Source organism: Arvicanthis niloticus, chromosome 6, assembly GCF_011762505.2.
Source record: "Arvicanthis niloticus isolate mArvNil1 chromosome 6, mArvNil1.pat.X, whole genome shotgun sequence".
NCBI classification, from domain to species: Eukaryota; Metazoa; Chordata; class Mammalia; order Rodentia; family Muridae; genus Arvicanthis; species Arvicanthis niloticus.
This window is the reverse complement of record NC_047663.1, coordinates 105,064,788-105,078,600: the sequence shown is the minus strand read 5'-3', so window position 1 is coordinate 105,078,600 and position 13,813 is coordinate 105,064,788. Positions and strand designations below refer to the sequence as shown.

At 47.3% G+C, this 13,813-nt stretch overlaps 1 protein-coding gene across 7 annotated transcripts in view; it reads right to left on the bottom strand.

The window, feature by feature from the left end:
• The window catches only part of Psd4 (pleckstrin and Sec7 domain containing 4), a 55,152-nt gene that overhangs the window by 38,074 nt on the left and 3,265 nt on the right, over positions 1 to 13,813 (bottom strand). The window contains exon 1 of one of the 7 annotated variants that reach the window (XM_076937494.1): positions 3,603 to 3,740. The exons of the other annotated variants lie outside the window; for them this stretch is intronic. The gene's annotated coding sequence lies outside the window, so the exon portion shown is untranslated. Of the gene's footprint in view, positions 1 to 3,602; positions 3,741 to 13,813 lie in introns of those variants that run through there. 7 annotated transcript variants of the gene reach the window in all.

Here is a 13,813-nt window from a genome sequence, read left to right as displayed (position 1 = left end):
TACAGCCATGAGCTCATTGCTGTCAAGCATCCCATGAATGAGGCTAACAAAACCACTCCCTTGTCTCTAGCAAGAAAGCTACGGTTTGTAGGGTTTTCTAGCTCAGCCAACAGGTGAGAGAGCTGGGGTCCTAACCCATGTATAAGGCTCCCCTAGACACACTGTCATTTCCCACCCGCAGGTCAGCATAGACCTTCCTTTTTTTTTTTTTATTACATTTTTAGCATTCCTCCTTGAATGGATAGGTTGGGTGGCCACCCATTCAGGAGGTCATCAGAAGGGTTTATTCCCTCTGATGGCCATCACAGCTGCCCTAGCAGTTATCTGGGTGAGCACTGAGACTAGCCTTTTTACCCTGGATGAAGAAAGTCATCTCTTAGATAGAAGCAGGCCAAAACCAAGAGAGCAGAGCACATGTATGCCTTAGGTATGCATCTAGAATTTTCTTCCCACTTCCCTAGTTCAGTGAAATCTTCCCTACCCATGTCTCAGGTGGATTAACTTATTTTGTGTTTGTGTAAAGAGAACTTGGGGGAATCAGTTCTCTCCTTCCACCATGTGGATTCCAGAAATAGAGCTCTGCTCTTTGGGCTTGGTGGCAAGACCCTCTAGTAGATGAACTATCTGACCAGCCCAGTAAGATCTCCTTTGAAATCTCTCATCTCAGGTTCTGAACAAAAGCTGCAAGGAATGGGTTCAGCAAGACTAGGTCTCACTAGATGGGTTCTGTTGCCTCTAAGACAAAATGGACCTCCATTTTTTTCAGAGTTCTGTGACGTTTGGGAAGTTTAAGGACATATTCTGGGCGATGCGGAATGTCTTTGCAAGCCAAGGAAAAGATTTAGTGCTCTAGAACATACAGGGGAGGAGTGACCAGGCAGCAGGAAAGAGAGCAGCACTGTCTCACTGAGCACCCTCTGTTTCAGTCTTGGGTTCTGCATTTTAGGTAATTTTCTTGCCTTTTCTTTTAAAATAATTATTTATTTATTTATTTATTTATTTATTTATTTATAAAGATTTATTTATTTGTTTGGATACACTAGAAGAGAGCATATGATCCCATTACAGATGGTTGTGAGCCACCATGTGGTTGCTGGGAATTGAACTCAGGACCTCTGGAAGAACAGTCAGTGCTCTTAACTGCTGAGCCATCTCTCCAGCCCTTATTTATTTATTTATTCATTCATTCATTCATTTATTTATTTTTATGTATATGAGTGCTCTGTCTTCACACTAACCCAGAAGAGGGCATCAGATCCCATTACAGATGGTTGTGAGCCACCATGTGGTTGCTGGGAATTGAACTCAGAACCTCTGGAAAAACAGCGGTACTCTTAACCGCTTTCTCTCTAGGCCATTTAGGTAATTTCACCAGGAGGACATTTTTGGGGGGAGAATTTTCAGGGGCTCAGTTGTACATCTAGCTGGTGGAGAGGAGTGACACGAGGACCAGGAGGTCAGTCCCTCTTACCCTGCCCTAGAATATCAAGGATGGATTTCTTTTAGTTTTTCACTACAAGGTCTTCTTACATACCACCCTGGCTGGCCTTGAACTCACGGGTGCTACTAATGCCTCTGCCTCCTCAGTGCCAGAGTTACAGAAGTGCTCTGACATGCCTGGTTTATATGGTATTGGGGATCAAACCCAAGGCCTTGTGCATGGTAGGCAAAGACTACCAACTGAGCAATATCCCTAGCCCAGCAATGTTTTGGGTCTTGCAGGGCAGAGGGAACAAGAGGGCACCTGCGTTTGCTTTTCGCTCACGGCTTACAGATCCTGCTTTATATTCTAGCTAAGAGTGTGCAAGTGAGTACCGAGACACGCTATTCCTGGGGAGGGGGGTAACAGCCTGGACCAGGGGGACAGTGAAGAGTGCTGATGGAGAGGCTCACAGACTATATTCACATGCTAACTCTATAACTGACTAGCCCCACGACAGAGGGAAATGTAACTTGGTCCCTTAGCTGTAGAATAAAGAAATCAGACTCAAAAGCCACTCAGCAGGTTTGCTTAGCAATGGGAACTGGTCTGAGGGCTGATGCTGGGCCTGGGCCTTGGGAGGTGCTCAAGAAATTGTCTTCTCAGCCTAATTCTGTGGTTCTGCCATTGACACAGAGAAGCAAAAGTAAATAACACACACATGCTCCTACACACACACACACACACACACACACACACACACACACACACACACCCCTACCTCCTTGTCGAGCTCATCCAGATCACATACTGTCAGCTTTTGGCCTGCTGGAGGAAACAACCCTTGGCCCTTTGTCTGGAACATCCCACATAACACACAAACTCCAGTTTAAGCTTCAGATTCAGCAAGGCAGCCTGCTTCCTTCTTTTTACCCCATAAGAGCCCTGACCCTTCCATGGCATGGGAGGGGAGCTGTTTTGTCCCTGTATAGCCCAGGTGGCAGCAGTGTCCTGAGGGGAAGGAGCCACAACAGAGTTTCTTGGGATGGAGGGACAGGACTGGTACCTCTACCTGAACTTGGGCACAGAGCACTGCGAGAACTGACTAGGGAAGAAAGCCTTCATGCAAATGTGGGGGGTAAGGGGCCCCCATAGCCCATGGTAAAACCAGCTAAGGCTTAAAAAGAGAGCAAAGAGTAACGGGGTGGGAAGAGGGAGCTGACCTAAAATCAAAGCTCAGAAGGCAAAAGCCCGCTAAGAGCTCAGGGCAAGCCTCTCCGTCCTTGGTCCTTTTACCCCAGCATCTGGGCAATGAGCTCTCCCCCAGTTGACTGATAACTGGAGGGGGTGCTATGAGGCTCTGCCATCCTAGAGGGCTGGGGATATATGCCTACTTGGAGCCTATGTTTTCAAGCTATGGTAAGGGGTTTAGGAGTTCTAGTCCTGATGGGTCAACTTTCTGAGCCCCTTTAGTCAAAGAATGACTCTAACTGTGGAATTTTAGGCCCTGAAATATGAAAGCAGGAACTGAGCACCAGTTTTGAGGGACAGTAGGCCTTACAGCGTCTCATAGAGGGACACTTTTGGGAGTAACATTATTCCTCTTACACATCAGGAAAATAGTCCCAACTCAACAACTAAACAAGCTGGAGGCTGTCTCCTGCTTCTTACTCCAGTCTTTTGGATGGGACCTGAGCATAGTGTGGGGCAGAGGGCACGTAAGGCTCCGTTTCAGCAGCGGCCACACCCAGTGCTGCTCCAGCACCCTCCTGGGACGCCAGTCTTCAGTCTACAGTCAGCGCAAGCTGAGACCTCGACTACGACAGTCACGAGGACATCAGGCAGGTTGCCTTGACCCTTAACCTTTCACTTTATACCTTACAGATTTCTAGAGGTCCTGGTGAAAGGAGGGAGAAGCAGACATCAGAGAAGGGCCAGATGGAGAGTTACACAGAAAGTCAGCATGGAGGAAAGGTAGGGGACCGCGAGGGTCCAGTGAGGTTAGGCTCCTGTCAGATACCCAAGCAGCGATCAAGTCTACCTACCTGTTCCTAGGCCTGGCCATGAGGGCCCACATAAAACTCCATTTTATGGTCCCCTAACCAGATTCCCCCACTCTCCCCACCCCATCCCCCCACCCCCAACCCCTACTCCCCCACCCCTGTAAGCCCGCCTAACTCACCTTGAGGCTTTCCTCAGCTGATCCGGATGCCCCTTCCCCAGGAACTTACTGCTGCAAAGTTGCCCGCCTGCCTGCACATACGGTGACTAAAGCTTCCGACTTCCGTTCCCCTCACCACTGTGACACATACCCCTCCCGCTCCCCAGGGCTCCCTAGCCCTCAGAGTAAGTAGCTCAGTACCTCACACTTCCTGCCCACAAGACAAGGGCCTCCACTTCCGGCTGCAGCATCTCCGAGGGCCTCAAACCCTATCTGTGTCTACTCCTTGAAAGCCACTACCCTGGAGCACCTCCCCAGAAAGAACCTGCCACAGATTGGCCAACTCCCCACAACACCAGGACCTGAGAGAAAGGGGCAGAATAGGAGGCCTGGTCTGTGAACGGCCCCTCCTCCTTCCTTCTTGAAGTTTTACCCCAGGTTCTGCCTCTGCCTCAGCTTAGTTGTGTGGTCCCCCCCACCCCACCCCGAGGGTTAGCAATGGGAGACAGAGGGCCTCAACTCAAGCATTGATTTCCACATAGGATATTTCAATTTTTATATGATTATGATAATGACACCTGGGATATTATCTTACAGTCACCAAAGGTTCCCTAGCTGGTTCTCACTCTGACCTCGTAAAGCATGACTGTTTCAGTCATTGTACAGATCCAGCTGCTGCTTCAGGTTGCACAAATGGGAAGTTGCAAGGCTAGACCCAAGCCAAGCAGTTAGAACAAATGAGCTGATAAATGTCTATTCCCAACAGTTGAGTTCTAGACACAAGTGCCTGGGACAGGCTACAGTGCTTAGGAGTATGATAGAAGCCAATGAAAGCCACACTCGGTGTAAACAGTCCATATCTTCAGTCTCAATTTCTACAACCCCACCCCGGCCACAGCACTGGCTCTCGTGAACTCACTGCCTTCCCTGGGCCCTCTTTCCGGCCCTGCCCACAACAGTGGTGCTGTCAGGCCTCAGTCATGGGCTGTCTGCGTGTGGTCTACATTGAGAGGCCCTGACTATAGCTAGGTTTCCTCCAGCTGTAGTCTTTCACAGATGGAAGGAGGCCATAGAGATGCACTTACCTAGACTCATGAATGCCTCTGTGTGTGGAGCGTCCTGAGAACTCTATGTTCTGCTTTGCCCCTGCACATTGCAGTTGATACAGCCCAAGACTAGGTTTAGGGTGGTTAGCATGCTGATAGCAGAGGGTGGGGTAGAGGGTAAAGCTGAGAGTCATGCTCAAGCCCCCCTCCCCCGCCAGCTTATGATGACGCAGGGTTAGAGTAGGGAAGAAAAAGAAAGAGGGGGCTAGTGTGTGGTTCTGCTGCCCTGAGCTGAGTGAGAGGAGCATGAGGAGCCTGCTTCAGACCTGGCCCTGCAGACTGCTGCCAAGGAACGACATAGGGAAGGAAAGTGAAACAAGACACAACGTGACGTCTGTCAGCTTCAGGTCACCTTTATGTATTTGATACATTGGATGAGACCCTGCTGGCCCTGGAAGGCTCAACCCACCTACTTTGTAAGACTAGCACGCACAGCTGAATCTCACAAACACCTCCAATTCACCAGATCCTGGCTGATTCTCTCCTCCAAGCTGCAGTGCTTCCTGTATTCAGGATTTTACAACTCTCCACATAGCTGGTCTCCTCCCATGGCAGGTAAACCTGAAACTGAAATGTATCACTGAGAAGCAAACCTCTTCTCCGGCTCTAGCCTTGCCTCTGGTATGCAGCACTCCAGCCAGTGCCTTCTGTGTTTCCATCCCCACACCAGAGGCTGCTGATAAACCAGGAATAAAACATGCCACTTGTTCACAGAGAGCTGCCAATCTAGAGACAAAAAAATGAACAGGCACCCCCACTGGTTAAACAGCATTTGCTCATAAAATGCTGAGAATGCTGGGAGGAGAGAAACCAGAGAGGAGGCAGGGTGAGCTTACTCACTGCCTCTGAGGTCAGAGGTCAGGGACAACCTACTCAGAGATATATTCTATCCAAGTGGAATGGGCCCAATAGGGAAGAGCAGTGCAGGTGTAATTCCGTATCTACAATGGGAAATGTCTAATGTCCAGGAAACAGCCAGTGGGGCTGGGAGAAGTCCGGGGACAGAGTGGACTGGGTCCCCCAACTGTGGACCAAGGCACATTTGAAGTTGGGAGTTGAGGGCCAAAGAAGTATTTACTTATGCATTTATTTTTAGTGTCATTTGTCTACTAAATAAAGATCAGCCATCAGGGGCTACCTAAGAGCAAAACCCCAGTTAGGTGGCTTTGGAGGTGGAGTGGGGGACCCAATAAGGAAGGACACTCTCTTGGGCAAGGTCAATAATGGCATAAAAAGGAGAGTCCATCACTGTGGACAACTGGGAAGCCTGGCTGCTTACAGATGGGAGGTGTAAAAGTGGGAGGGAAGTCAACGGCACCTTCCAGGCTTCCGCTGTGCTAGCAATGGCATTTGCTGACATGGAAAAGTCCCAGGCAGGGAAGCTTATGGGAGACGATCAGAAGTTTGACTTTTTAAGTGTTGGGTTTAGCTCTCTGTGGAATTCAGCAGGCAACTGAACACCATGTCTGGAGTTTACGGGCTGGTATGGCCTCAGAGATATATCTGAACCAGGCATGGTGGGGTCTACCAGGATGGGAGGAGAGGGGTCTGTAAAGTAGGCTATCAAAAGGTAACAGAAACAAGACAATGCTGTTACTGGAGAGAAGAGGTTGTTTCTGAAGGAGGAAGTGGCTGGCCATGATGAAGCCTGCTGAAAGGGCAAGAAAAAGGAAAGTGAGCCTTCATTGAACATGGCCACCGAGAGTGACACTGAGAGGTGATGATTGAAGTAGATGGCCATGAGGTAAGAGACTAGAGGCAAGCAGGGTTGTCCTGTTGACTGGGGGCTCTGCTTCCTCCCCAGTGGTCCACAGCACTCTTAGCTCTCTGAAGCTGGTTGGATGCTACATAGGCAGTCAACAGCCTCCCCTGTGACTACGAACTGCATTCACTTGATAGAAGAGTGCCTGACCTAAGTTGTCCCTCCTCCATTTGACTGATTGCTCAACTCTCTCCTAATCACTTCAAAACAAAAGGGAAATCTGCCTCTCCCTCACCTTCCAGGCCATGGGTCATGAAGGACTTCTCTGACTGCTGGAGTCCTCACCCTGCATTCATCTCTTATAACTTTTATCTCCTGATAGTATAAGAAGCAAAACTCTGGGTGGAGGATCCCTTGGTGGAGGCCAGCTAGAGGGACATTATGGTCCCTGGTCTCAGAGTCTCAAATAGTGAGCTTTGCCTCCAGCATCCTTCTCCTTCCACTCATGGAGTCTCTCCCTAGTCCACCATCCTCTCCAAGAACCCAAACACACCCTGACCACATAGTCTGCAGCACACAGCCCACATAGCCCAAGGTATGTTGCATTGACCAGAATCTGCCGTGCCCCTGAGAGATGAGCTACTTCCTGATTGTCCACAAAGGAAGCCCTTCAGCACAGGTGGTTGCAGTGAGCATGAGAGGGGGAGGGGGCACCTTTTAAGAGAGGAGCCCCTCATGAGGCCCAGAGGGAGGGGACAGAAACCCTGACTTATTGCACCATCCTTTCCTGAGCCCCCTATGCACAGACATTTGCAGAATTTCACCAGGCTTTCCTAATTCACTGGCCCTTTCCCTCCAGAGCTCTTGGATGAAGTATTGCTGTCCCCGTGCTCCAGGCAGATAGGGAGACTGGGGGTCAGAGTAGTTACTGACAGTCAATAGCACTGCAAGACCCAGCAGTCAAGAGCCCAGCAAGGACCTGTCTTCTGCCTTGCTGTGGTCCATATGCTGCAGAAGCAGGCATCGCAGCACTGAGGTAGAGGGCTGGCCTCCTCTCCAAGCCAGTGGAGCTTCTGTGTTGTAATCAATCAGGATGTCTCAAAACTAGAGCTGGCTGATCTGAAACACTGAACTTCCGGGCAAGTAGCAGGCAGAGTGACAAAACTCCCTTTCCTTTGGAGAAGCCTGAATTAAGGCAGCTGTGTCCTCACGTACCTGCAGGCAGAGTCACATTTCTTATCACCCTTGTGAGCTCTGCAAGCATGAGTCCTCAGAAAGGACAGAAAGGAGGACATTAACCTTCCCAGATCTCCCTCTGGCAAGTTACTTGTTTATATCACACTGGCCAGGAGGTGGTTCCAGGGATCAGAGCAAGAAATTAGAGGAGGGTGGACCAGGTCTTTAATTGCTAACATTCAGCAGGGAGCAAAGGCACTACCACCTGGGTGCTTGTGGCTTAGAATTGGGGTCAGAGGGCGAGGTCTGGGGGGGTATCTCTCAAAGTCAGGACAAAGGATAGGGTAAGAACCATTGCCAATCTCCCAAGACATCCACTATGTCAGCTTCCTGAAGAAGTCAGAAAGTGATTGTGAAAGTGGGCGTGGTGCAATCTCAGCTACTCAAGAGGCTGAGAAGGAAGGTGGAAAGTTTAAGACTGCTTGGGCTACAAAGCAAGTTCAACGCCAGCCTGAGCAACTTAGTGAAATATCGTCTCAAAACCATGAGCTAGACTGGGTATGTCTCAGCAGCAGAGTGCTTACCTAGCCTGCCATTCAGTCCCCTGCAAGAACTCCAAAGCGAGTGCAAGTATCTCTCTCTGCCTTGGCTCCTCAATCCAGGTCAGGTGACCCAGGGAAGCAGTTCTGTCCCTGCCTGGGCAAATTAGAGACCCCTTATATCTGTGGACAGGTGGCTCCTGAGCAGAGATCCCAAGCCATGGTGCTCAGACTTTCCCTTGCCCCTCAGGAAAGTTCACTCTTTTTCCCAAGGCTTTTCTCCCTGTCTGCCCTCACCTCACAGCTAGATTTTAGGATGAGCACTTTTCCTACAGGCACTTGTCATGAGCTTGTCCCTCTCATGTGGTCCGTGAGTGGTCTCCACAGTCATCTACCCTCCCTCACTGAAGGGCACTCACTAAACATCTGCTGGAGCACACTAGCTCGCCATTACTAACAAGAGCAAAAGTACTCACATCCCCTACCTTGGTTAGTGGAACCTAGGCAACTATTACTGATCTTGTTTTTAAAAACCACTTAAGCAGAAAGATGCTCAAATTCTGTTATTAAACAGGAAAAATGTTTATGGGCCAGGGAGCTAGCTCAGTTGGTAAAATGCTTGTTTGCCATATAAGTATGAGGACATGAGTTCAAGCCCTAGCACCCACATGAAAAAGCTGTACCATATGACACCTACTTACAGTTCCAGTGCCAGGGAGGCAGACACCCTAGCCTAATGGGGGTGGGGATCTCAACCTGAGATCTCTCAACCCAGTGAGAGAATCATTCCCCCCTAACAGACTGCATGGCACCTGAGGAGTAGCACTTGAAGTTGACATGTACCTCTCTCCCGACACACAAAGGAAATAAAACTGCTTCTATATTCAATATGACCTCAATTTTCTGAAACTTTATTTAGGTAAACATCACAACATTGAGACTTTCTCCTCATTGAAATTTTTACAAGACTTTAACTCCTTTATGCTTGCTTAGAATACATGCAATTTACGACATAAATATGTACACACACACACACACACACACACACACACACACACACACACTTGGTTTTTCATGACAGGGTTTTTCTGCACACTCCTGGCTGGCCTCTAGAACCTCACAAGCTTTCTTTCATTCTTTCTCCTTATATCTACCTTTCTTCCCAACAGAAACTTACATATTCTTCCTACAGAAGCCTCTTCCTGCCCCTCTTTTTCTCTAAGTTAGGCACATAGATTTTTAATGTAACCCATTCAAAACTCTAACTCCTCCTGTTAATCTATACATTTTGTCTATTTTATTTTCAGCTCCAAGTCACTAAGAAGGTAGAGGAAACAGATTTATCTTCTAGTGCACAGGGTTGGGAGGAAGTTTCTGCTCCAAGATTACCTCTCTGTGAATGCACAAATTCAAGCTGTGTCTAAGTGGGTATGTAACACACATGTGGAGTAGTTTTACTAGTTACACATACATGTAACTATGCATTAAGAAAATTACAACTGCTATAGCAAGCCTGTAGTCTCACAGATGGTATTACTCAAGATGCTCAAAATAGGTAATGCCCGCTTTCTACATTCAGAGAAAACCACTAAATAAAGATACTATAGATGAAAAGCTCTTATGCCAAAAGTTCTGACAAGGACACACAACTGAGCAGACACTTCCCACAGGCTTGGAGCATTTCTGGAGGGTTGAAGAATGTCTTCTTCACAATGACCATTCCTTCTGGTCAGCCATTAATCAATGACTAGTATACAATGCTAGGCGTATATAGTTAGTAGCAAAACATGGTATTATTAAAAAAAAAAAAAAAAGGACAGGAATACTTTGACAGGGTGAAGGAGAAAGAAAACCTGAGGCATTTCCTGGGTAACCAGAAAGATCACATACACCCCTGGGAGAGCCCATGCTTAAACATTGCCTGCACTAGAGCTCTCTAGTACTGAACACAGGCCCAAGCTGTTCCGACCATGTCGTCCTTAGGGTTGGCACCTCCCTGCAGGAACAGTGCTTGGGGATCCCAGCTCCTACCTGGGGGAGCTGAACCACCACATTGGTCTTAAACTGTTCGCCCTCTTCTGCCCAAGTATGTTCTGCATCCTTCAAGCAGGCAGGAAGGGATGGTTCCTTAGGCCTGTCTATAACCCCAATCTCTCGTTGTTCAAATTCCAGAATGTCAGAGAGTCCACTGAAAATGTACAATATCTCATTAGCTGGTTCAGCCTGTCCATCCACTTCTTAATGTAGCTGCCGCGGGGCTCTTGTTCTGGCCAGGCCTCTCTAGGCCTTCACTCTGCTCTTCCTGCTCTTCTGGGTGATCTCACCCTCACCTGTTCCCCTCTCAGCCACTCACTGAAGACTTACTTGTCAAGCCCTCTCCAGCCCAGAGATGAACTTTCCACAGGACTTCAGACCTAGCCTGCTAATGTGCTAAGAACGCCTTCTCCACCCTTGCCTCGGAGCCTGCCCCTCCCAGGTCCTATGTATCAAACAGTCTCACAGCTGCTGCTTTTCTTGTGAGCAGCCTTGCCACCAGCCTCTGGGCCTTTTCCTCTCATGCCCAGAGGGCTCAGTGCTATTGTGACCACTCCTGTATGATTTGAGAGCAGCAGCTGCTCCTGGACTCTCAGATATAACAGGTCCTCAGCCCATCGTAATTTCCCACCACTATGACATCACCCTACCCTGGAAATATCCACTGACTGGACACCCTCCATCCACAACATTCTCCTCCCTCCAATCCCTATGTTATGGGCCCTCCACCGTCTTCTTGATCAGCTCTGTTTCCTTCACCCATTCTCACACAACCCTCTCCTCCCTTCAGGGTTTTTAACACAATAACCCCACTCACCTTTTTAGACTAATCCAATAATAACTGACTGTTAGAATATTTCCCAAACTCCAGCTATATGGCTATCAGAAAAAGCAAGCTAAATGTACACTACTGGCAATCCAATTTTTTAAAAAAAGCAGAAAAGAAAGATGGCCATTAAAGAAAGCCATTAGCAGGCTAGGTCTGAAGTCCTGTCTTAGTAAGTTCAAAAAGAGACCATGGAGCCGGCAATATGGCTCAGTGGGTGAAGATGCCAACCACCAAGACTGAGGACTTTTGGCACACTCTTAAATAAAAGATTTTTAAGGAAAAAATAAAGTAGTGTAATTTGTGTCGTTCATGCATATATAAGCCAACATCACCTATTTTCCAGATATATCCAGCTCCAAGGATAAACCCATCCTAAACACATCAGGGTGGTCACTGGGGAGGTTGGGGTTGGGGAGGTTATAATTCAATAACAAAATGAGCAATATCTGATTTAAAGCACAGGCCAAGTCCAGTAGCTTCTGCTGGAAGGGTCATGCAATAATCCAGTCCTCAGCACATAATGCTACCTAGTAGTGCCTTTATGAGGCAGGAACCACTGAGAGGTTGTAGGTTATTGGAGGTGTCTCAAGCAGAAGTTAGATCCAGTACTTCTTTTCTCTCTCTCTGCTTCATCTGATACATATTCCGGTCATTATCTGTGTCTCATCAGAGGCCCAAAGCAACAGGCCAACTGATCACGGATGAAAACGCGCAAGGCTGTGCGCCCACAGAAACGCTTCCTCTTCACAGGCTGATGATCTCTTGGTATTTTGTAATAGAGACATAAAGCTAACAAACACACCAAAGATACGAAGAGTACGTGGAAAGACGACAGCTTAAAATATGTGGAAAACTGATAAAAATGATTCATCAGCAAATAATACCTATTAAAACCACAGTGTGATAACATTTTGAAGTTAACAAGGTTGGTGAGTTGATGCCACCCTGGGTTGCTAGATCCTGGGAAATCACCACTTTCATGAATAAAAGTCATGCTGTACCTCCGGACAGTGGCTGGAAGCATTGATGGTCTAACACACACGTAACTTTTAATTCACATAAGTTTCTCACACTGCTGAAACAGGTCTCAAAAAACAGATGTGGTGCAGGAAGACCTAATGCATTATGGTCTATTCTAGCAAACAAGGGAAAATGACCCGTGACCCATGGTATTGGCTTGATAAACATGGTATACACATCCAACAAGACATTCGACATCTGTTTAGGAGTGGTGAAATCCATGTGTATATCTTGAAGATTAATTGTTGAGAATGGCTAAGTTTACAAATAAGTACATGGTTTGGGTATTATTTTTACTATCTGTAAATGGAAAAGAGAAAAAAAGGGGAGGTGAGTGTGTGTGCATGTGTGCTTGTTTACAAATAGAATATGTGTCCTTAAGAAGTGGCCTCTGAGAATGTAGTCACATTTATTTAGCCCACAACCTCTGTGATGCACTTCATATCATAAACTTTTATCCTTTTCTGGAAAACTTTGTGTCTCCTAAGCTTACAGCCTGTGTTAATCATTTAAACTCAGAGCACAAGGCTGCTTTGACCTGAACTCCCCAAATCTCTCTTCTCCCTTTAGAGATGTCTTCATCTTTCCCATGGATAGAAGGAGGTTGAAGTCTCTATTAAGGGATAGGGAGTGGCTCAGTTCGTAGAGTGCTCGGCACCATATAAAACTGGTCATGGTGGCACATGCTTATAAATGCAGCACTTAAAAAGTGGAGGCAGAAAGATCAGAAGTTCAAGGCCAGTTTGAGGCTAGCCTGGGCACTTAGGCCCAGTCTCCATAAGTAAATAAATAAATAAATAAATACATAAATACATAAATGCATGTTTAACATGGGCAAATGAACTCAAAGCCCTAGTGTCTTCTCTCTCTTTTTTAGGTTTTAGAGACAGGGTCTCTTCATGTAGCTCAGGCTTGCCTCTGCCTCCTGGGAATACTCTCATCATCATAATAATTAACTATAAAGTACACATCATCATGCTAACCCCATGCCATGTGTCTTTTATTGCACCTCCTGTAGTTGTTCCAAGACAACCCTCCCCTTACTGTTCCACCAGTGGCACATGCCTTCCCACCCTCCTGTTCACTCCATTATTTTGGGTGGAAATCAAAGTTCATTGCAATGCCAGTTACTGTGATCTGAAGGTGTCCTTTACCTTTCTTGAGTTGGGAACTTAATCTTCAGTCACACATAATTTCGAACGTTCCGTAGTGATTGGGTCACAAGGGCTCTCGTTCTCATGAATAAATTAATAACTTAATGGACATCACAGGAGTAACTCTTATTTATAACTCTGACGAGCTTCCTCGTCCAGCTCTGTGATGCCCTTCTCCTGTTAGGATGCAGTAAGAAGGCCCTGTCAGATACCAGCCACACAATCTTGGGTTTCTTAGCCTCCAGAACCACGTTCTAAAGGAAACACTTATTTTAAACAAAAATGAAGAACCCAATCTCAGCGATTTTGTTTCAGACTAGAGTAGAGGAGGTGCTGGGAATAGGGCTGGCATCCAAAGGACTTATGGGAATGGGCTGACAGCTGAGAAGCTCTCAATCTACAGGAGGTGGACATGGAAGCTTGGGCATGAGGCTGGGACTCTCTCTGGCCAGGACTGAACAGATCATGACTAGCTGGTTCTGGGCCTATGTCCTCTCCGTCTTTCCATAGCCCAGGACCAGAACTTACAGGAATGAAGGCAGAGACACTACTGCTTCATGAAGGAATCTTTCTCTTTTTAGTGCCAACTCCACACTTCTGTAAAAGCTGGGGCAGGAGACAGAACTCTGAGATGGAAACATAGCAGTGTGGGCCTGAGGCCAGGTCTCTACT